The following is a 23,092-nucleotide window of genomic DNA, read 5'->3' as shown; positions in this document are numbered from 1 at the left end:
TCCATATTTTGGATTGTAAAAGAAATCATGCCTAGATTAAAAATCCTGGAGAGTATCCACACAGGAAAATAAACAAAATCTTCTTCTAAAAAACATAGGAAGAAGATCAAAGTGATTTTTGAGAACTGTTATCTTTATTGTTATTGAAATCGTTAAATGTAATGGACCATGTTAATATGATGTTGAATTTGAGATTCTAATAGAATAAATTGCAGTGATGGAAAGTGTTATATTTTCAATTCTGAGTTCACTTTCCTTTAACAAGGCATGTTTTTATTTTATAGGGTAATATATAAAATGATAGCTTCATATAAGATGAAAGAGTGAAATATTTTATAAGCAAATTAACCTCAGTAAAATGTGAAAAATTAAATCAATGGCTTAGGTTTCACCAGTTAAATCTGAATTTTTGTTGTTGTCACATGAACCTAGTATATTGGTCACATTTTAGTCTTTGTTTCACAGATTCTACTGATTGAAACACATTCTATTCTCTTATATAAACAAGCGAAGTCTTCCAGAGCTGGAAAAAATTTAGAAATGAAATTGTCCCATCCATTTTTTCCTAACAGGCAAGAACAGAAACTAGCCCAGGTGAAGTTCTTTGCTCAAGGCCAAACAAGTAGTTGATAAAACAGCTACAGCAGTTCTGAAGTTCACTTCAGGGGATAAGTGGTTCTATTCTTCAGTCACAGAAGATGTCTACATTATCCTCAGGACATGACAAATGGAGGTTTTGTTAAGTAGATTAGAAGCCTACTCAAGCTATAACATTCCTCAGGCCATTGTCAGAGTCTGAGAGACTTCATGAAGAAGGGAAAGAAACAGACGGTTCCTTACTACGCAAGGTGCTGAGCCACTATCTCAGACCTGGCAGTCAGGTCTCCTAAAAAATCTTTATAGAGTGGGCTTGATTAGCTTTGGCCAAATTTGGTTACAGTTTGAAACAACCATCTTTTGTCCACCTATTACCCTGTGTGCCTCTCAGGAAGGAAGAGAGCTATCCGTGAGATCATCTGCTGTAGATCATCCTTTCTTCTCTGGGGATTTTAGGAATCTAGCAAGCCCAAATTATGGCTAGAAAAATGTGTACTGAGAAAGTATCTCACAGAAGTCCTTGTGCTAACCTGCCTTTGAGAGATCACACACTGTCACTATGTTAGAGTGTGGGGGGTACACTATGGAAAACTTGGGGTCTAAATGCATAAAGCAGTGTTGAGGGAAGCTCAAGGAACTGGCTAAAATTTGGCAAAGTCCCTTTATTTTCTCAATGTGCTTCTGGGGTTGTAAATCCACAACAACCACCACAAAAAGAATATTCTTAGTGCCTGGGTGAGTCAGAGAATGGAGACTGAGGACACCTTGAGAGAGGGGATTTAAAATGAAATCCAGGGGCTAGCAGATGTGATGGTGGTTAAGGCACTAGACTTCCACATGGTTGAGTATGGTTTGAGTCCTGGACCTGGTAGCTTGAAACACACGGGGCACATGTGTATGCATGCCCAAAATCCCATGAGTAGAGTGGAGGAGAAGAATTTGTGTCATGGCTATCCCCCTGGGGAGTGATTTCTCACTTTCTCTCTCACTGTCTCTGTCTCTCCACTAAGTTCACATGCCCTATAGCAAAGATAAAATAAAATGAAACTCAATCAGCAGTGAATGCAGTCAGATGTTGGAAGGTTGTTCTTCTATGACTTGGGAAAAATGCCCAGTTGCCCAGGGAGATAGCTGTTCTCTATTTGAGGCTGGTAGACTGGTGAGTGCCTTCAGCAAAATCTAGTTCAATTGAGATCTCAGAGACTTCTGACCACTTCTGACAAAGACCAAGAGGAAGGGACCTGCTTAACACTTGTGCCTAAAATAACCAAAAAAATACAGATGAAATACACAGAATGATGGTTCTCAAAACACTGAACATAGATGATGAAGGACGGTAATCCCTAAGATATGGTAAACAAAGGAGGTGAGGAGTGTAACTGCCCCAGCTCACTACCTGGAGAAAGTCTGCAGTCAATGGAGCAAAAAGGCAGAGCCCTGTGGTCTCCTCAAGTTGAGGACAGAGAGCAGGGGGTCCAGGTAGTCCAAGACAGATAGACTTCCAAATGCAGAGTGTTGGAGAAGAAAGAACTACACAGAAAGAAAGCTCTGGGGCTCTGTGGTGGGCTCTTCTTGTGTTTTGAGCTAAGAACTGACTGGTTTGCACATGTAAGAAAACTACCTGAGTGACTCAGGTATGAGAGTATTAGTGAACACACTCCAGGGACTAATCATGGCCAGGAGTAGTACCTATGGCTACCAGCAAAACCAATGCACCAGTGAAAACCACATAAATCAAAGGCTACTGGGTAGAGGACTTGGAAGTGTTTACCTCTGTGGGGCAAAACACTCCCTCAATGAAATGCCGTTTTGGTTTTACCTCACAAAGTTTTAAGTGCAAAACCTGAAAGGACCAAACTATTTTCAAGTAACTGGGCTATGTCCCAGAACAAAACTATATTGAATCTATAGGAATCCAAAAATGTCTAGAACCCGAAACAAGTTAAATTTATGATGTCTTTTCATAGCAACTATGCAAAAAAGCAGGAAGCTAAGAACCATGATGAAAATAGAAATCAATCACTTGAAACTGACTCAGAAGTGACACAGATGATAGAATTAGACAAGGAAACCATTATAGCTGTTATAACTGTGTTACATATATTCAGAAGCTAGAGGAAAGGCTGGACATGTTAAAAAGAAACATGAAAGATATAAAAAATTGGATTGGATTCCAGAGATAAAAACATGTCTGAGATTAAAAAGATACTTGATAGAAAGTGGACAAACATGGAATTATTGCTGAGTAAAGCAACCCAGACTATGAAAGAGAGGCATTGTATGTCCCCATTCAATCTATATACTATGTCAACACTCTAAGGCTGAAACTGAAACACTAGAAGGTATGAAAGCATGGAGAGCAACGATGCTATTAGATACAGTGTGGGAGGAGACTAGTAATGGAGGAGGGTGAGAGAGAGGGAATCGAGGGGAAAAAGAAAGAATTTAAGGGACACAAAAATGGAAATTATCTGTTGATGATAATGTGTTTGGTAATATCTTTGAACCAATATACAATGTATTCATGATGGGAAAACTCATTTGCTATCCTGTAATGATATATAGTGATTTAATGTAAAAGTTTTTTTATTAAAAAAAAAGATAATTGAAGGAATTAATGGCAGAGTAGACATCGCAGAACAGAAGATTAACATGCTTGAAGACATTGCAAAAGAAAGTATCCAAATAAAATAGAACTGAAAAATCTGAGAGAACTGGGAGGCTATAGACAACTTTGAATGTGTGTGCAGAATTCTTAAAGGACAAAGAAAGGGGTGCTGGGCAGAAGAAGAAATAATGGCTGAAAAATTTTTGAATTTGAAGAAATTATAAACCTACAGATCAAGAAGCCCAACAAAACTCAAGTACAATTCACGTGAAGAAAACCAACCAACACACATTACAATCAGTTTGTTTAAAGCTAGTGATAGAGAAAATCTTCAAAGCAGTCAGAGCATAAAAGGCATGTTTAGTACATAACTAGATACATTTACCCAGCAAAAATATCAAAAATACCCTTCAAAAAAGAGCAAAGACCATCTCAGACATACGAAAGAATCATCGCCAACACACCTGCATTTCAATAAATGTGAAAGGAAGTTGTCCACCCAGAGAAAAGTGATGCCAGAACAACATGAGGGGCGGTGAAGGAGTGGTGAACACCAGAAATGGCAGCTCTCTGAGTAAATATAAAACTGTTTTCTTATTTTTTAAAAAGTTTTTAAAAGAATTGATTGTTTATAGTAAAGTAATAGCAATATATTGTGGGGTTTATTAACATACAGAATTAAAAGCTATGATATTGCATAAAGGTCAGGAGAGAAGAGAAATAATGTTGGAATATCTTACACTGTATATGGAGTGGTATAATTCTTCTGTAGTTCTAGTGTGATAGATACTATAAACTTTAAGGCAACTACTAAGATAATGGAATAAACATTCAGAACTAGCAAATAAGATAGAATGCAATCATAAATAATATTTAACCTTACAGAAGATATTAACAAAAAGAAAAATATACAGAGTAAGGACAGATAAGACAAATAAAAATGCAGCAAGATAAGACACTTAAAACCCAACCATATCATAATCATACTAAAAACAAGTTAGGCCAGCTTGTGATGTGATGGTTAAGGCTCTTTCTCCCTGTCTCTCTGCCTCTCTCTGGCAAGTGCATGCATCTTTGGCAAAATTAAATAATAATAATAAAAGAATAGAAAATGCAAACCAAAGTAACCAGAACAAAGGAAATATTAAGTACTCCATTGAAAATATGGAGCCAGCAGGTGGTGTGTTGGGTAAGGTACTGGACTCCTACATGGCCAGTTGCAGTTTGAGTCTCGGATCTAGGGGCTTAAAACTCACACCAAACGTGTGTATGTGGGAACCAGCAGTTAGCGTAATGGCTATGTCGCTGGATTCCCACATAGTCGACCGCGGTTCGCGTCCCGGACCCGGTGGCTTACAACTCACGCCAGGCGCGTGTGCGTGCGTGCCCAAGATCCCAAGAGGAGAATGGAGGAGAAGGAAGGGATTGTGGCGTGACCATGCCCCCTGGAGGGGTGATTGCTCGCTTTCTGTCTCTATGTCTCTCTCTGTCTGTCTGGCGAGCGCACACGTCCTATAGCGACAAAACCTCTCAAAAAAAAAAAAAAAGTGTGTATGTGTGCCCCAAATCCCAGGAGAATGGAGGAGGAGAGACTGCAGTGTGGCCATCCCCCCAGGTGGAGATTTCTCACCTTCCCTCTTACTGTCTCTCTCTATCTCTTCAGCAAGTGCATGCAACCTATGGCAAAAACCTTAAAATAAATAAATTTTAAAATATAAAAGTAATAGAGAGAGTCAGTGAAACCTATGACTGATTGAGAAGGCCAATAACATTAATAAAACTCTGATGGGAAAGACGACAAAAATTCTGGGAAAATGTACAGTGATTAAATATAAGTAAAAATAATAATTAAAAAAAAGGACATAAATCACCACTTATGGGAATGAGAATGGTGCTACCACTACAGATTCTACATTCAAATATAATGGAGAAAAATATAAAGAACTTTATGCCAGTCAATGTAATCTTACATAAAATGAACACATTTCCTGAAAGACACACACTATCAAAGCATAATCAAAAAGAAAAGATAACCTGCATATCTTTATATAGACTTCCATTAGATTTTGAAAGAAGAGCTGGCATTGTTAATTCTATTTTAGAATAAGAAAATAAAGATAGTAAAGTAACTTAAGCAAGGTCTGATAGCTGGTAAATGGGAGAATCAGATTTTGCACCATGGTTGACTGACCCAACACCCATGCTTTCATGCATAAGCTATTTCTCTGCACAAATCAATGAACAATGAACAAATAAATATTTTCAGTAGGAAACAGCTTAAATCCTTAAGTAGATTAAATTTGCACATATTTGTGTATAAAGATACACTAGGATTTTATATATACTATATAGTATAGCTAAAATATTTTCTATATAATGTTATATATATGCCTATTCATATTAGAAACCTTACAATAAAATTCTGAAATATTCCAATCTTTTCATGTGGTAGTTCGAGAAGGTAAGGGCAAACTCTGACTTGAATTATAGAAAGATTTTTTTTTTCAGTTAATATTCAGAATCAGTGAACTCTGAAACAGATTGATATGTTCTTTTTTTAAAACATGAGTTAACAACCCGGTTGGAATGATTAGCCAACTATTAAGCAAGTCCAAGTGGAAAGAGCATGCACAGTGCAGTCGTGTGGACCTAATTTGAATCTTGGTTCTGCTTTTATTAGCTAGAGAAAATTGCATAATCATTCTAAGCTTCAGTCATGTCATCTGCAAGAATAGAGGTGCAACTGTGTCTTAAATAGTTATTGTGAGGATTAAGGCTAATGGATTTAAAGCACCTAACCCCATGGAAGACAGAGAGGAGAACAATGAATGGCAGACATTTTATTGTCACTGTTGCTGGCATTGAGCTTCATTTCCTATAAGCTCATCCTACCTCTGCTTGTTGATAAGCAGAAGAATTTCTAGGGAGAAGATAGGAATACTAAGAATAATAAAAACTGTAAATGAAAAGAGAAGAGACAAAAAGGGGGCAGATAATTAAAACAAAACAATGCATAGCAAAAAGTGGATAGAAGAATAAAATGAGGCTTGAGTGGGAATTACTTCCTTTCTTCTATCTCCTGCTATCTATGCTTTCCCAGATTTTTCCAGCTCATATTATTTCTGACTCCATTCTTGTATTGCAAACAGATTCAATTTCCTCTTCTCTTCCTCATTAATATTTTTGAAGCAAGAGTTTAAAGTTCAAACTCAAATGCTTCCAGGACTTAAAGTGAATTACTGAAGCAGCCTAAATTGTATTCTTTCTCCACAGACATGCTTTGTTTGCATATTAATCAACAAGAGAGGATTATTCACTTTTGCAGAAAAATTTGTTCTCTTCCATTTTTTGAGCAACATGTGCTCATCCTGGCAATCTGGGGCCACAGAGGGATTTTTCTACTTAAAGAAAAGTAATAATGCAAATGAGATAATTAATGTCAATTGGCATTAGTCTACCACACTGTGTTCATGGCAACTGATGAGAATGGAGGAAATTGGGAGCTCGTGCCATCCAGAAGGGGAGGTGTCGCTTAACTCCAGTCCCGCCGAAAGACTTTCCGGATCCTCACTGACATACAGGAATGTGAGTCCAGTATTGCTGGATACTGTTATTTTCAAGAAAAGCCAGGAATTTGGACAAGAAAATGCTTCATTTTTAAATACCTCCAAAAAATCATTGCTCAGGCTTATCTACTACATCAGAGGACAGGCTCCAGGTCATGGGCCCTTCTGTGGAAATTCAAGTTTTTCCATGATTGATAATCATCACTGGGTAGGCCTACTCAATAAACAGAGTCTGATTACAAGACAGTGCTCTAACCAAAAAACAAGTAGCCATTTATAGTCTCTTGATTATGTGCAGTAATAGTCTTCTCTGTTCATTTGCCAATAAATAGAACGTTCACCAACCATTCAACCAAACCATTTTGCAAACTATGAAGACATTTCTTTCATCAAGTATACTGATTCATTCATTCAGTGATGTTTTTAAGTGTACCTTGGGCAACACTGAGATAAGATATGTCTCTCTTAATCATGTCTGACCTTTTTTTTTTTAACGTAAAAAGGCTTTTCTTATATTACTGTGTTTTTTGCTAAAATAATTTTTGTTATTTAAAAAAAATATTAGAAAGAAGGAAAAAATAAAGAAGAAAATGAAGAAACCTCTTTCTTTCACTCCACATGTATATACATCGCTCTAGAGAACTTTGTAAGGGTTGGAGGGAATGAAGGCCTTAAAAATAAACGGATGAATCTTACTAAGAGTCAATCAAGAAAATTTTTTTTATAAAAAAACCTTGTCTAGCAACAAACACAAATGCTGTGATGGTCAGCAAATTGGAGCTGATTTCTAAACTACCATTCTTATACACAAGGCACTTCACTAGCGTTATTCTGCTATCAACTAGATAGACCCAGAGTAAGCAATATAAATCAACCAAGGTGACTTTTTAATTACAAATTCTTAACATTCTTGTTTGTGAGCAAATGCTTACAATATTTCGAAGCTGTTCTGAAAAAATTGCCTTTATTCAGTTACACACATTAAGTCTAAGATGCTTTCAATATTTTTAATATAGTCAGAGTTATTTCATTTTATTTACAACTTACTACAGTGATTAAAGCAGGGTGCCTAACTCTCTTTTAACACATTATTTTATGCATAATGAGGTAATTATATCAAATGAGTATACTATCAGTGGACTTCTCGGCTGAGTGAATTTTCTTCGGCTAAACAAATGCTAAGATGTATATTACACTGTTCTTTCTTAGCACATTAGGCCAGAATTTAATTGCCCTGTGTAAAAAGTTATAACGAAATCTTAATCAGTGTAACTTTTCTGTATTTTCCTGTGTGATTAAGTGAATGTTGTGTATTGCTTATGCCCCCAAACCCACAAACAAGATCATATAATGAAATCAAGTCCCATCAAGAATCAAATACAGTGAAGATAATTTCCTAAAGTAGTATTAATGCCATATAAATAGGAAAGGGTGTCGTGTTCTTAGGAAAACTGCTTATTTCCAAGATGTACAATGAAGACTGAGTCATATCAGAAGACACAAGAGTAGAAAGTTCTATGTTGAGGATGACTTGATTGACTTGCAATGCATGCACTCTTTGAAAATGCGTATTTTATGTTGTGAAGATGTACAATGATGTAAATTTAAAAGGGAAGAAAGAAGTTACCCAGAGAAGCCTCCCTTCTTTCCCTTTGACTTGGCCTGACAACTTTCAAACCTGTTAACTCTGCTTTCTGTTTATTGGCTGTTGCTTCCACCTCATTAAAAACCTTGGTTCACCCTTGTTTTATTGCTACGCTCTCTGTAGCTAGCACTTGGACAAAGAAAGATTTTTAAATTGCCCAGATGGTGGCAAAAGGAGGTTTCTTGAATTCTGTAGTCCCTGTTTGCCCCCAGCGAGTAGTACCACTTAGATGGTCTCAAACCAGCAATGTTGTTCATGATTCTTGTGGAGACTCATCTCCATGGTCAATCTCCTCAAATCTTTGGATGATCCATAACTTTGGCTGTTGACTACTTAGTATCCTAGCCCTGCGAGTCTTCTGCCAGCACTGCAGTATCTGGAGGACTTAGCTCTCAAGGACTAACCTCTGGCCCATGTGTTGATGGAACCCATGAAATGCTCAGATCCTTCCCTAGACCCCCTGAGTCGCCACAACCTCTGTGCAAAAGGCTCCTCCCCCTTCCCAAGCCAGACTCTTGACTCCCCTACAGAAACTGGGACCACTGGCTGCTAAGGAGACTTTTGCTGGCTGGTCCCATGGTGGTGCTAAGAGCCCTAATGTGCTCCAGAAGCCCCGACTGCTCAGCCTGGCCTCAGCCCTTAGCTCTCTGCAGGGCGGGCAGGCAGTTTCTTATGTCCCTGACTCTCCTCCAGGGAAGAGTCGGATTTTTCCTTGTTGTATCCTTATCTCTGACACAGAGCCTGGGGCACAGCAGTGTCCAACAAAAACTCTGAATAAACAGCAATATGCACAGTGATGTGAAGTGACAACAACACCCAGCCAGAGGTTTCTCTGTGTGCCATGCCTAGTCCTCATGGCATCTAACAGATGAGAAAGGTATGACGCAGCCTGAGCTCAGGCGCCAAGGGAATGCCAGGCTGAATCCTGCTCCACTCTCTGAAGGTTCTCAGGGGCAGATGCCCACCCCACCCATGGAGTGAGCGGCTATGCTGTAGGCCCTGGGCAGCCTCGTGGTGTGGGAGGGTACCAGGAGTCCTCCTCACTGGAGCCCGGGACTACTCTCTCCCAATGCTCCTTAAGCACGGCTCCTGGGCACATTCTTGGTGGTCAGAAAAAGATAAAGGCACAGAGAGGGCCTGAGGACCTCCAAGGAAGCCCAGCAGGACCTTGGGAAGGCACTTGCCTCCAGGACTGGACACTCCACTGACTGATGACAGCTGATCTCACTTAGCCACCGTGTCCTGGGTCTGCAATGGCAGAACCGCAATCTGGCCTTGTCTGACAGTCTTCAGTTCCCTGCTGTCTCAGATGTGCAGCCCACACAAGAGGCTGAATGGTCAGACTAATCGAAGAATTCAGCTTACAATGTACTCTTCTGCACCCCATTTAAAAGAATTCAACCATAGGATGTTACGAGTACACCCAGTAGGAGGTTGCTAGTACAATTATAAGCTGTAAAATTATTACCAGTGCAGGCATTTGTGTTTATAATTATGTTTCATAATTAATGTTCCTAAGTAATACTTTGGGTTCGCACCTCCATTTGCAGTTTTCTAAATGAAAGATTTCATACTAAAGACTGCAAAATACTAAGGGCAGGCCACAAATCACTAGAATTAATAATATTCCACTGAGAAATTTTGAAAGGCCGAGGTTAAAGTAAAATAGGAGAAAATCAGTCATGGTTAGTGGATCAAGCCTTGTATGAGAAGAGCGGGATTCATACGGTAAACATGATCTTTATAATTAAAGTGCTTGACGGTACAGAATGCTAATCCTCTTCAAGGAAGGAATTCTTGTCATTTAGTGCGCCACTAATATGTTAAGGAAATATACAGAAAGCCAAGACAGGTTTAGTTCTGAAATTTTCTTGTGTTTAACCTAATTTAAGTTGGCTGAAGGTCCAAGGAGTTGGTGGGCAGGGAATACTCCCCCTTATTTTAAGCTCTCTACTGTGAGAGAGGGCTTTGGCACACTCCTTTCTAGTAGATTCCATCTAAGGTACCTGAACCTCAGAGGGAATAAACTACCTGCCAATGGCAGGTGCTCAGGGATACCTGCTCAGTTCATGCTGGCAGGCTACATGCACTGTCCAGCGTCTCACACTCAGGAGGGCCAGAGCTGGGATTTGCACTCAGACCTCTCAGTTCTACTGAGAGGAAAATGAAACCTCTACCCCTTCCTCTAGTTAGAAAGGACACATGATGTCCTCATATTCAGATAAACTTCCAGGCACCTGCAGAACAATCTTTCTTTCCCTCTGCTTCCCCACCCCCAATTATTTGGTTACTGCAAGTCAAAGTGGGTTGATTGCACAAATAATTTAAAATGCCATTGTTTTTCTGTTCTTTCTACTTATATGTGTATCTGCCCAGCAGGGAATGGTACAAATTCCTTACTATTTTGGTGTGAGAAAGAGCAGACTGCTGCTTCTGACTGTTGGTCGTGCTCTATAGAAGAAAGGCAAGGGAGACTGGCCCCTTAGTTGATGGGAAAGGCTACCCTCGGGCTTCAACTAGTGAGGAAGGGATGATTATGCATTAAGAGGCTTGATAACTGACTACATATGTTGAAGGAATTGTTAGATTTCCTAATTGATTTTACATGCCAAAATTAATTCTAAATGACATTCAGTATCGCAGATGTATTGGAAGAAAGAATAAATAATATAAATAATTTATATAATCTTGGGGTAAGCAAGACCTTCCTAAGCAAGCTTCCAAAGCAGAAATTAAAAGCCAAGATTGTTGGGGCAGCCAGTGGCATGGTGGTTGAGGTGGCCAGACCCCACGTGGCTGACTGTTATGGTTCAAGCCCTGGACGTGGTTGCTTGAAAAACATACCAAGTGTATGTGCGTGCATGCCCAAAATCCCAAGAAGAAAATAGAGGAGAAAGACTGCAGTGTGACCATCCTTCTTGGGAGATGTTTTCTTTCTTTCTTTCTTTCTTTCTTTCTTTCTTTCTTTCTTTCTTTCTTTCTTTCTTTCTTTGGAGGTTTTTGCTATAGTGTGTGTGCACTCGCCAGAAAGACAGAGAGAGACAGAGAGACAGAAAGCGAAAAATCACTCCCCCCCACACCCCAGGGGGAATGGCCATGCCACAATCCCTTCTCCTCCATTCTCCTCTCGGAATCTTGGGCATGCACGCACATGCGTCCGGCATGAGTTTAAGCCACCTGGTCCGGGACTCAAACTGCAGTCGACTACATAGGAGTTCAGCAATATAGCCATTACACTAACTGTTGGTCCTGGGGATGTTTTCCTGTTTTCTCACTTTGTGATTCCTCTCCATGGCAAGTACACTCACCTGTTAGCAAATTAAAAAAAGAAGAAGAAGAAGAAAAAAAGAAAAACCCAAGATTGCTAGATTTGATTGTACTTTATACTTTGGTACATTTAAAAAAAAATTCCCTGGGGGGCCAGGCAGTGGTATAGTAGTAAAATCCAATAACCTGCGAGGCAGTCCCACATGGGAAAGTTCTGGTTCAAGTCTGGAGCTCTCTGAATATGCTCGCCCATGATCTAAGGCTGTTTGAAGGCGGAATTTAGGCCACAGCTTTGGGACCCTTGGGGTGCTGCCTCTTTCTCACTCTCACTCATGAAAAGGATAAATAAATAAACTTCTTAAAAAAATATCTGCAGTATGAGAGAAAAATAATTCATATGTTTAATAAAGGATGATTCTTCTGATAAGAAAAAGAAATAACTTACAAGAGAAAAATTGACCCAGACTTTAACATCTGTCAATGTGACATATTGAATGCTTAGAAACAAGTTCTCTCTTAAAATTTTTTAAAGACTGAGAAATGTTGCAAAAGAATGTAACAAATATCTGTTCAAATTCACCCTTTAAGAAAGTAAGGGCCAGAAAGAGGAGGAAAACCAGGTGGAGATACAGGCTCCTGAAGGTTCTCTCCTTCCTGGAACTTGAGCTCCCAATGTCCGAGGCATAATAAGGGAGTTGGGGTGAAAAACCCAGACACTGCCCCTCTCTGTATGATTCTCATATTGTGAACGTGGTGGTCTCTGCTGAGAGTAATGAACATGGTATTTTCTTTGACTCCATTGTTGCATACTGCATTCACACTTGGAAACCCATGTGTGTTCCACAAAGATGTATAGCAAGTACATGTAAATAAAAAATTATAAAATAAAACCAAATAAAAAAATAAAAGACTCCTACTTAAAGCCAGGACTCCCAAAGGTCAGCATCTTTAGTGACTATGAGGTTAGAAAGTAAGTCACCTGGGAAGAAGGTCACCATAATCAATAGCCATGACAACAACTGGTGTGTGATTAGGGCTTACTACATGCCACATACTTTCAAGCTCCGTGTATGTGTGTGTGCGTGTGTGTGTGTGTGTGTGTGTGTGTGTGTGTGTACATATTTTAGGTGGTTTTGTTTTGTTTTGTTTTGTTTTGCCATGAGGCATATGCACTTAGAGAGAGAGAGGTATCACCCCATCCTTATGGGACAGGGGATGACCACGCCACAGTCCATTTTCTTCTTGGGATTTTGGATATGCCCACACAAGCTCATGTGGTTTTTTCAGGCTGCTGAATCCAGGACTCAAACCACAGAGATGGCCATGTGAGATCCAGCATCTTAACCACTATGCCATCTGCTGGCCCAAGCACTGTATCTATTAACTCATTTAATCTTTACAACAGCTCCTTCTGGTAGGTACTATTATTATCTCAGTATAACTGCTGAGAAAATTAAGCCGAAGGGGTTAAGTGACTTGTTAATAACATACTGTTAGAAGTGGGATTAGGGATTTGTCCACCAAAAGGGAGAGAACTATCTATCCTAGCAAGGAATTAGCAGCCAGGAATCATGAAGGAGACTTCTCCAAGTCAATGAAGAAAAGATAAACAACTCAAGAGAAACTGAGATGATATTAATAGGCAATTCTCTAAAGAGAAGACATCCATTGCCAAACTAATACAGAAAAAGATGCCCAGCAGGACAAGTGCAGATTCCAAGTCTCACAATGTCCAGTGCCGGCCAGCATGAGGAACGTCGGGGACTCTTGCTTCTGCCCGATTAGAGTGTAAACTGAAATTAGCACTTTGAATGACGATTGGGCAATATCTGGACTAAAAATACCTAGTGAATTTATCTCAAGATCTCTCTTCTTTTTATTGCAGGAGGATGTGTACGTGACCAGAGAGGGGGAAAGAGAGAGAAAGTATTCATCCCCACCTCCAAGGGGCCTCGTCACGCTGCAGTCCTCCATCCTTTGTATGCTGGGCAGACACGCACATGCACCCAGTGTGCTGCCTGGGTGAGATTCCAACTGCTGTCGGCCATGTGAGATCTGGCCTGCTCTGCACAGCGCTTAACCGCTGGACTACAGGGCTAGCCCTGACAGTCTCTCTTCTTCACTACTGCCTTGCTTCAAGACTGAAGTCAAATTGTTATCCCCATTACAAAGTGTGTCCTAAATCCGCGGGCCTAGTATGACATAGCACATCTCAAAGTTCCAACATTATTCTACCACTCAGGGCACATAATTCTCTGTCTCTATCAGCAGTTTTCGTCTGTTACTTAAGGGTCAGGGTGGTGATGTTTTGTAATTTTTTTCATTCTCAGCATCTAAGTAGGAGCTAAATACATGTTGCTGGATTAACTATAAAAAGTACTAATGTAACCAAATAAACCATCTTTTGACTTTCTCACTGTTTCATTACCATATGCCAGACACATTACGACAATCCAATTATAGTGAGCAAAACACATCTTAGGGCAGACAGATCTTTAGTATTTTTGTCTTATGTAGATTTTTCTCTATATTTTCTTGAAATTAAAATTGGATATGACATATTTTCTGAAGAAAAGTAAGAAATTAGATTACTGTACACTAGTGTCAAATTTTATCAATCGAATTCATTCTGAAAACCATGTTCATTCTATTGAACATCCCAAAAAGGAAACAAACAAACAAACCAACAAACAAAAACAAGCCTAAAGGTCTAATTGACTTTTTTTTTTTTTGGAGAGATTTTCACTATAGGGCGCGTGCGCTCGCCAGACAGACAGAAACATTAGAGACAGAAAGCGAGAAATCACCCCCCAGGGGGGATGGTCATGCCGCAATCCCTTCTCCTCCATTCTCCTCTCGGGATCTTGGGCACACACACACACACGCCCGGCGTGAGTTTTAAGCCACCGTGTCCGGGACGCGAACCGCGGTCGACTACGTGGGAGTCCAGCGACATAGCCATTACGCTAACTGCTGGTTCCCAAGGTCTGATTGACTTTTGATAAATATATGACTGAATAATTAAAATGCTTCAGTTTGGTGTATAGAATCTATGCATTAAATAGTTATTGAGAGAGATATCTCTGGAGCTTAACGACTTTTCTAGAGGGTATGTGGTTGATTTTGAAATCTACATTTAAACTCTGTTCACTCAGCACATACTCTCTTTCTTTAAAAAATGGTTTTCTTTTTCGGGGCCAGCAAGTGGCATGGTAGTTAAGGCACTGGACTTGCACATGGTCGACCATAGTTCGAGTTCCAGACCCAGTGGCTTGAAATTCACACCAGGTGCATGTTCATGTGTGCCCAAAATACTGAGAGGAGAATGGAGGAGAAGCGATCATGGCATGGCTATCTCTCCTAGGGTTGCTTTCTTACTTTCCCTCTTTTTGTCTCTTTCAATCTCTTGGATGAGCATATGCACCCTATGGCAAAAACCTTAAAAAAAAATGAACTGTTTCTTTTTAAAACCTCTAGTTTTAAATGTAATGTATGCTATTGGGAAGAAATAATTAAACAAACAAACAAACAAACAAACAAAGAGTAAGATCACCCATTATACTACCACCAAAAATTGAAACAATCTGTGCTGATATTTTGATATGTGGTGAATCTAGTTTCATTTATATAATACTTTACGAGGCTTTATATGATGCCTTATATGATGCATATAATTTCAACTTACCATTAAAAAATAACAAAGCTATTTCTTTTTGTTGATATTTTTAGTTGTTACACAATATTCCACTGAATGGATTTATCATAATTTAATAAGCCACCCTTCTAGTTCAGAGGAATGTTTTATCCCCCTCTGGGTTACAGGCAACATCCTGGAATGACCAGAGTGCATACTGAATTTTCTGTACAGTATTAAGGTTTGAAGAACACAGACATATCACCAAAATACTCTTCATCACTTCCATAATGGTACCCAAAAGTGGTATTTTTATTATATCTTTGTTAGTACTGACTACTTTTTAAAATAAAAATAAACCCACTTCATTGAGATTGTTGACATATAAAAATTGTGTGTGTTTAAGGTATGCAGCTTGATGATTTGGTGTATGTGTACCTTGTAAAATGAACACATTATAAATGGAAAAGTTTACAAAGAGGTTTTAATAACATGAAGCTAACATGTTTAAGGTATGCAGCTTGATGCTTTGGTATATGTATACCTTGTAAAATGAGCACCATAATCAACCTAATTACATACCCATAGTTACCACTGTGTGTGTGTGTGTGTGTGTGTGTGTGTGTGTGTGTGTGTTAAAATTCATTCTCTAAGCAAATTCCAAGTATCCAGTACATATTACTAACATTGTCATCATGATGAATAGTAGAGCTCTAGAAATTGTTCTTTAAGCATAAGTGAAACTTTGTAACCTTGGGCCAATGTCCTATGACATGGCAATCCCACCTCTGGAAATGCATCAAAAAGAATTGAAAACAGGCTTGCAAGGAGATATCTGTACTTGCCTGTCCCTGGTGGCATTATTCACAATCGCTAAGAGATAGAAATGACCTAAATGTCTTCTTATAAACAAGTGGATAAAGAAAATGTGGTATATACATACAATGGAATATTATTCAGACTTAAAAATTAGGAAGTTATGAACACTTTTATTTCTGTCTGCCATTAGGATACACCTGCTGGATACCCTAGGGATCCTTCCAAATAAACACATTTAGTGTGAAACGTGATAAACTTCTCCTCTGTGACCCTGCTTCTCCTGCATTTGCTGCTGTGACCCAGAGTGCTGCTGTCTAGCCGGCAGTGGAAGTCAGAGCTGTCCTGTCATCTTGGCCTCAGGTCTTTCTTATCCTCATGTCCCTGAGGACAGTGTCCTGCCTCAAATCTAAACCTGTCCCCTTACCGCATTCCCACTGTCACTGCTTGGTTCAAGGATTCCACTCCTGATTGGGCTATTTGAAGAGCGTACTGAACTTTTTCCGTTGCCTAACTAACACATACTTAGAGAAATGTATTGAACACTGTAATGCAGAAAGGAAAATATTACCAATAGTCTGCCTACACAGTAGCTCCTGCTTACCTATTTTGTCGCATTTTTCTCAAAAAATTTTCCTACACATAATTTTCTTAAAATGTTGAATCATACCGTAGTTATACTTTTGTTTTGCTTTTTCTTTTGTTATACCCTGATAATTTTTTCATGTTATTAAAAACTTTTTGTAAACTTCTCCATTTACAATGTGTTCCTAATATTCCATTAAGTGATTGCATTATAATTTACATAACTATTTCCCTCACTGTTTGGCATTTTAATGGATATCATTACACATAATGCTTTTTCAGTAGATTCAGCTGTTTCCTTAGGATAAACTCCTAGACATGGGGTTACTCCATTAAAGTCTATAAACTTTTGGGAGGTACCCATCTCTATCTATTCTTTATGGAATGGCTACATACACTAGGGACTTCAAAAAATCATGGAAAATGAACTTAAAATATTAGTTTATTTTGGTGAAAAAAATTTTTAAATCTGTGCACAGCTTTTCCATAATACACATTTTCCATGAATTTTCTGAAGACCATGCTTGACTTTCTGTAGAACTTAGCAGCAGATCCTATCCAAAACAGCTTTCCTTTCCAGAACATCTGTGTGACTGGTCATTTAGACTCTGAAAACAAAATCTCAACTCTTTGGCTTGCGTCCTATGGCCTGTCCCATGCAGACCCATCTTCACTGCTGTCATCTTTTTTAACCCTAGCATCCTGGCTCCCAACTACACCTATCTATCAGTTACTCTCCAACTCTCCCTCTGTCCTGCTCTTACTGCTATTCCTATCTAGTTCACTATTCTCTTCTTTATCCAGTCAAGTCTCTGCTCCAACCCTAACTTTCTTCTTCTTTTTTGAGAGAAATTTTTGCTATAAGGCATGTGCACCTAACCCTTCTTAATGAAATTCATCCCAACATGCTTTCTACTCTCATGAGACTTATGCTCTACTTCTATCATAGCAATTGTGACAGTTTCTTATAGCCTAGTTTACTATAGGTAAATTTAACATGCTTTCTTAAGGCAGGGCTATATATTACCAATATTTGTATGAGGTAAATATTTTTATTTTTTTAGTTTTATGTCCTCCACATATTGATGTAAATTTGACAAAGTCGGATCTTAAATGAACTAATTATCCTCCTCATCTAGTTTTTCTATAAGTAAGTTGAGTAGATGAGCCACATTTCCTTGTTGGTATTTCATAGGATGTTTCTAAAATAATTAGCATTAATGTATAAATATACTCAGAGACTCTAAATACACAAATAGGCATAACCAAGGTATTATTGTAATTCCCCAATTCTGCCAGACTTATCATCTATTCTGAACCTATCTTATTTAATCCTGATAGAAAAACATCATGGCAACATCTAATTGAATTTTCTTTTTCTTACTGTAAGGCAAGAAAGTATTTAGATTTCAACTGTCCATGCTGAAAAAAAGCCAGAGAAATGAATTTTTTTTTGCTTATTTTTCAGGGAGTAGGCAAAACATTAAAGAATTCAAAGGATAATATTAGGCATAGATTTGTGACAGGGGGCTAATGGCATGAGATGTGTGTGTAGTATGATTAAAATTATGCCAGTAATTACAATGGAAATGTGTTTATGTGTATGTTGCACATAATTTTTATGAGAAGTAGTACTGGGAAAACCACAAACCATTTTAATAGTATAAATTTGCTAAATGAAAGAAGCTAATATTTAAACAACTATTAAACGACATAGCTAAAATGTAGAAATTTCTAAAACTTAGAACCTTATTCAAAACATAAATTTTTGGCAGTTTCTTATTTTTCAGTTAAATTTTTAAGCTTATTTTTCCTGGACTACCATTTGCCAATTTTAGGCCTTAACTGCCCTGGAAGGATGGGGAAGATTTTAGTAGCTGTAAATTTATTCTATTTACATAAACTTCCTAATTAAAAATAGAAAGTACCTAAGTGACATAAAGTTACATTACTCTAACATTAGTATGCTTTAAAAATTTTATTTATGCATTCATTTATTTTAATTTGACCAGAGAGAGAGACAAAGAGAGAGAGAGGAAGTGAGAAAGCAAGCCACCAGGTCTGGGACTCGAACCATGGTTGGCCATGTGGGAGTGTCCAGTGTCTTAACCACCAGGCCATCTGTATCCTTTTTAAAATTTTTTTTTAATTTGCCAGAAGGTGTGTATACTCACTAGAAATAGAAAAAGACAGAGAAAAAGAAAGAAAAGGAAAGTGAAAGCATCCTCCATGGGAAATGGTCATGCTGCAATCCTTTCTCTTCTATCTCTCTCCCTTTTGAGATCTTGGTATGCATGCACAAGCAGTCTGTTCCTCAAGCCTCTGGGTCTGGGCCTTGAACCTTGCAGTTGGCCATGTGGGATCCAGCCACCTTAACCACCATGCCACAGGCTGGCCAAGTATTCTTTGCTATAGTCCTTACTCATTTTAATAGAATATAACAACAACAACAACAAAACTCCTCAAAGCAAAGTTAAAAAACTCAAGTAAATTATAAAGTTATATTTTAATTTCAAATGTCTAAGAGATGAAAGTGCATCAAACAATTTAGAAGTAATTTTAATTTATTACCAATAATTTAAGTAGGGCTGTCTAATTCATAAATAAAACAGGATAAAATTATATGCACTATTCTTTCATTAAATAGATGTCATTTACTAGATTCCTTTAAAGTAGGGCCAGGAATAAGAATTATGGACTATTTCTGGAGATTGAGACACCTTTGTAGAGAAGAAGTAAAGTTGAATTATAAAAACTCAAGGTTAGAAAAGTCATCCTGCTTGCGGTTGCCCCTGAAGTGAACACAGAATTTATTCTGTTTGGCATTTTGTGGGGCATTCCAGAAGGTCCTGCAATGGGTGCTGTAGCACTTTCTACATGACCATAATGAGTTTAACTTCCAAAGACCTCATAGTTCCTAGATGAGAGGAAAATCATACACTCAACTGTAACAAAATGTAGACCAATTTGACCAGAGAGAGAGACAAAGAGAGAGAGAGGAAGTGAGAAAGCAAGCCACCAGGTCTGGGACTCGAACCATGGTTGGCCATGTGGGAGTGTCCAGTGTCTTAACCACCAGGCCATCTGTATCCTTTTTAAAATTTTTTTTTAATTTGCCAGAAGGTGTGTATACTCACTAGAAATAGAAAAAGACAGAGAAAAAGAAAGAAAAGGAAAGTGAAAGCATCCTCCATGGGAAATGGTCATGCTGCAATCCTTTCTCTTCTATCTCTCTCCCTTTTGAGATCTTGGTATGCATGCACAAGCAGTCTGTTCCTCAAGCCTCTGGGTCTGGGCCTTGAACCTTGCAGTTGGCCATGTGGGATCCAGCCACCTTAACCACCATGCCACAGGCTGGCCAAGTATTCTTTGCTATAGTCCTTACTCATTTTAATAGAATATAACAACAACAACAACAAAACTCCTCAAAGCAAAGTTAAAAAACTCAAGTAAATTATAAAGTTATATTTTAATTTCAAATGTCTAAGAGATGAAAGTGCATCAAACAATTTAGAAGTAATTTTAATTTATTACCAATAATTTAAGTAGGGCTGTCTAATTCATAAATAAAACAGGATAAAATTATATGCACTATTCTTTCATTAAATAGATGTCATTTACTAGATTCCTTTAAAGTAGGGCCAGGAATAAGAATTATGGACTATTTCTGGAGATTGAGACACCTTTGTAGAGAAGAAGTAAAGTTGAATTATAAAAACTCAAGGTTAGAAAAGTCATCCTGCTTGCGGTTGCCCCTGAAGTGAACACAGAATTTATTCTGTTTGGCATTTTGTGGGGCATTCCAGAAGGTCCTGCAATGGGTGCTGTAGCACTTTCTACATGACCATAATGAGTTTAACTTCCAAAGACCTCATAGTTCCTAGATGAGAGGAAAATCATACACTCAACTGTAACAAAATGTAGACCTGCTAATAGTGGGAATAAAGGTAAAGTGTCACAAGGTCAAAAATATTAGAACTGCTGAACTAGGGGGTGTAATTAAAGAGATGCTCTTGGGACTGGTATGTGAGGAACAGGGAGCATCCGGACAGAAAGCAACAGTGTTTTAAGCAGGGGCGAAGGTGATGAAATAAACACCTCAAATTTAGACTGAATCAGGAATTGTCAGTAGGCTTGTTTTCAGTGGACATGTTAAGAAGAGAGTTAAGGAATCTTGCCTGAAAAAATTGGACTGAATTAATTTTAAATCTTTAGTACTGAAATAAACATGCTCTTCCTAAGGAAGCAGTTGATGATAAAGATAGGTTACTGCCAAAACAATGAGAAAAGAAGACATATCAAGGAATAGTCATCTTAAACTTATTTACAATTACTTTTACTTAAAAACTTAATCAGAAGGCTCAAGAATATGGGTTTCTCATATGATTTTTGACTGTTTATATGTCTTCCTTAAAGAGTTGTTTGTTGGGGGAACTAGCAGTTAGCGTAATGGCTATGTTGCTGGACTCCCATGTAGTCGAACGCTGTTCGTGTCCCGGACCCAGTGGCTTAAAACTCACGCTGGGTGCGTGTCCATGTGTGCCCAAGATCCCGAGAGGAGAATGGAGGAGAAGGGATTGCAGCGTGGCCATCCCCCCTGGGTGGGTAATTTCTCGCTTTCTGTCTCTCTGTCTCTCTCTGTCTTTCTGGCGAGCGCACACGCCCTATAGCAAAAACCTCTAAGGAAAAAAAAAAAGAAATATAAAGATGTTCACAATATAGTTAGTGAGGGAGACTATAAAACAATATCATTTTTAGTAATTATATATACATCTACCTATCTATATACTATAAAGATAAATACATATATATATATACATATATATACATATATATATATGTGCATATATAACAGGAATATAGATGCTCAGAAAAAATTTATGAATGCAGATACTAAATTAAAAACTGTTTCTGGATGACAGGATTCTGACTTTTCACCGTTTCGCTGATTTGTATTTTCTGAATTTTCTGCAATGGCTATGCATTATTGTAGAAATAATATTATCATTTGGGTAATGAAAATTATTCTAAAAAGGAGAAAAGTGCCATTAAGTTCCTTATGTATTCTAATTATCAGTCCTTTATCTGAGGCATACTTTACAAAAATATTCTCCCATTCTGAGAGTTGCAAATTCACACTAATCATTGAGACTTTTGCTTTGCAGAAACTTCTTAATCTGATGTAATCCCACTTTTCTATTTTTGGTATTATGTCTGTGCATTGGGGGTCTTATTTAAGAAGTCTTTGCCTACTCTAATGTTTCCCAGAGCTTTCCCAGTGTTTTCCACCAGTAGCGTTATAGCTTGAGGTCTTAAGTTTAGATCTTTCATATATTTTGAGTTGATTTTTGTTAACGGTGAGAGGTAGGGGTCCAGATTCCTTTTTCTGCAGGTGGATATCCAGTTTTTCCAGCACCATTTGTTAAAGAGATTTTCTTTCTCCCACTTAATTGACTTGTGCCCATTGTCAAAGATTAGTTGGCTGTTTGTTTGGGGGTTTATTTCTGAGGTCTCTATTCTATTCACTGGTCCATATGTCTGTTTTTGTGCCAATGCAATGCTATTTTTTTTTTTTAGAGGTTTTTGCCAAAGGGCGCGTGCGCTCGCCAGACAGAGAGAGACATAGAGATAGAAAGTGAGAAATCACCCCCTGGGGGGATGGTCATGCCGCAATTCCTTCTCCTCCATTCTTCTCTCGGGATCTTGGGCACGCACGCACACGCGCCCGGCGTGAGTTTTTAAGCTACCGGGTCCGGGACGTGAACCACCGTTGACTATATGGGAGTCCAGCCATTACGCTAACTGCTGGTTCCATGCAATGCTAGTTTGATTATTACAGCTTTGTAAAATATTTTGGGATCAGGGAGTGAGAAGCCTCCGACTCTACTCTTTTTGAGCAGGATTGCTTTGGCAATATGGGGCCTTTTATGCTCAACATCCGTCATCATAAAGGAGATGCAAATTAAAACCACAATGAGATATCACCTCAATCTAATCATAATGGCTAAGATTTTAAAAAAAATATATAAGTGCTGGTGAGGCTGTGATAAAAAGTGAACTCTCCTACACTATTAGTTGGAATGTAAATTAGTACAGTCACTGTGGAGAACAATGTGGAGATTTCTGGAAGAACTACAAATAGACCTACCATATGATCCACTCCTGGTATCTACCCAAAGAATAGGAGAACACTCAGTCAGAAAAGTACTTAGACATTTATGTTTATTGAGGCATTATTCACAATTGCTAAGACATGGAGCCAACCCAAATGTCCAAGAACAGATGAATGGATTGAAAAAGTATGGCACATATACTCCATGGAATACTACTCAGCCATAAAACAAACAAACACCACCAACAACAAAACAAGACCT

General features: G+C 38.4%; 1 protein-coding gene across 2 annotated transcripts in view; it reads right to left on the bottom strand.

Moving 5' to 3' along the window:
* PACRG (parkin coregulated) overlaps positions 1 to 23,092 on the bottom strand; it is a 564,165-nt gene that overhangs the window by 300,993 nt on the left and 240,080 nt on the right. The gene's annotated exons all lie outside the window — the stretch shown is intronic.

Source organism: Tupaia chinensis, unplaced genomic scaffold, assembly GCF_000334495.1.
Source record: "Tupaia chinensis unplaced genomic scaffold, TupChi_1.0 Scaffold000346_1, whole genome shotgun sequence".
In the NCBI taxonomy this organism is placed as follows: Eukaryota; Metazoa; Chordata; class Mammalia; order Scandentia; family Tupaiidae; genus Tupaia; species Tupaia belangeri.
Note: the sequence above shows the minus strand (reverse complement) of the source record. Positions and strands in the feature narration are given on the sequence as shown.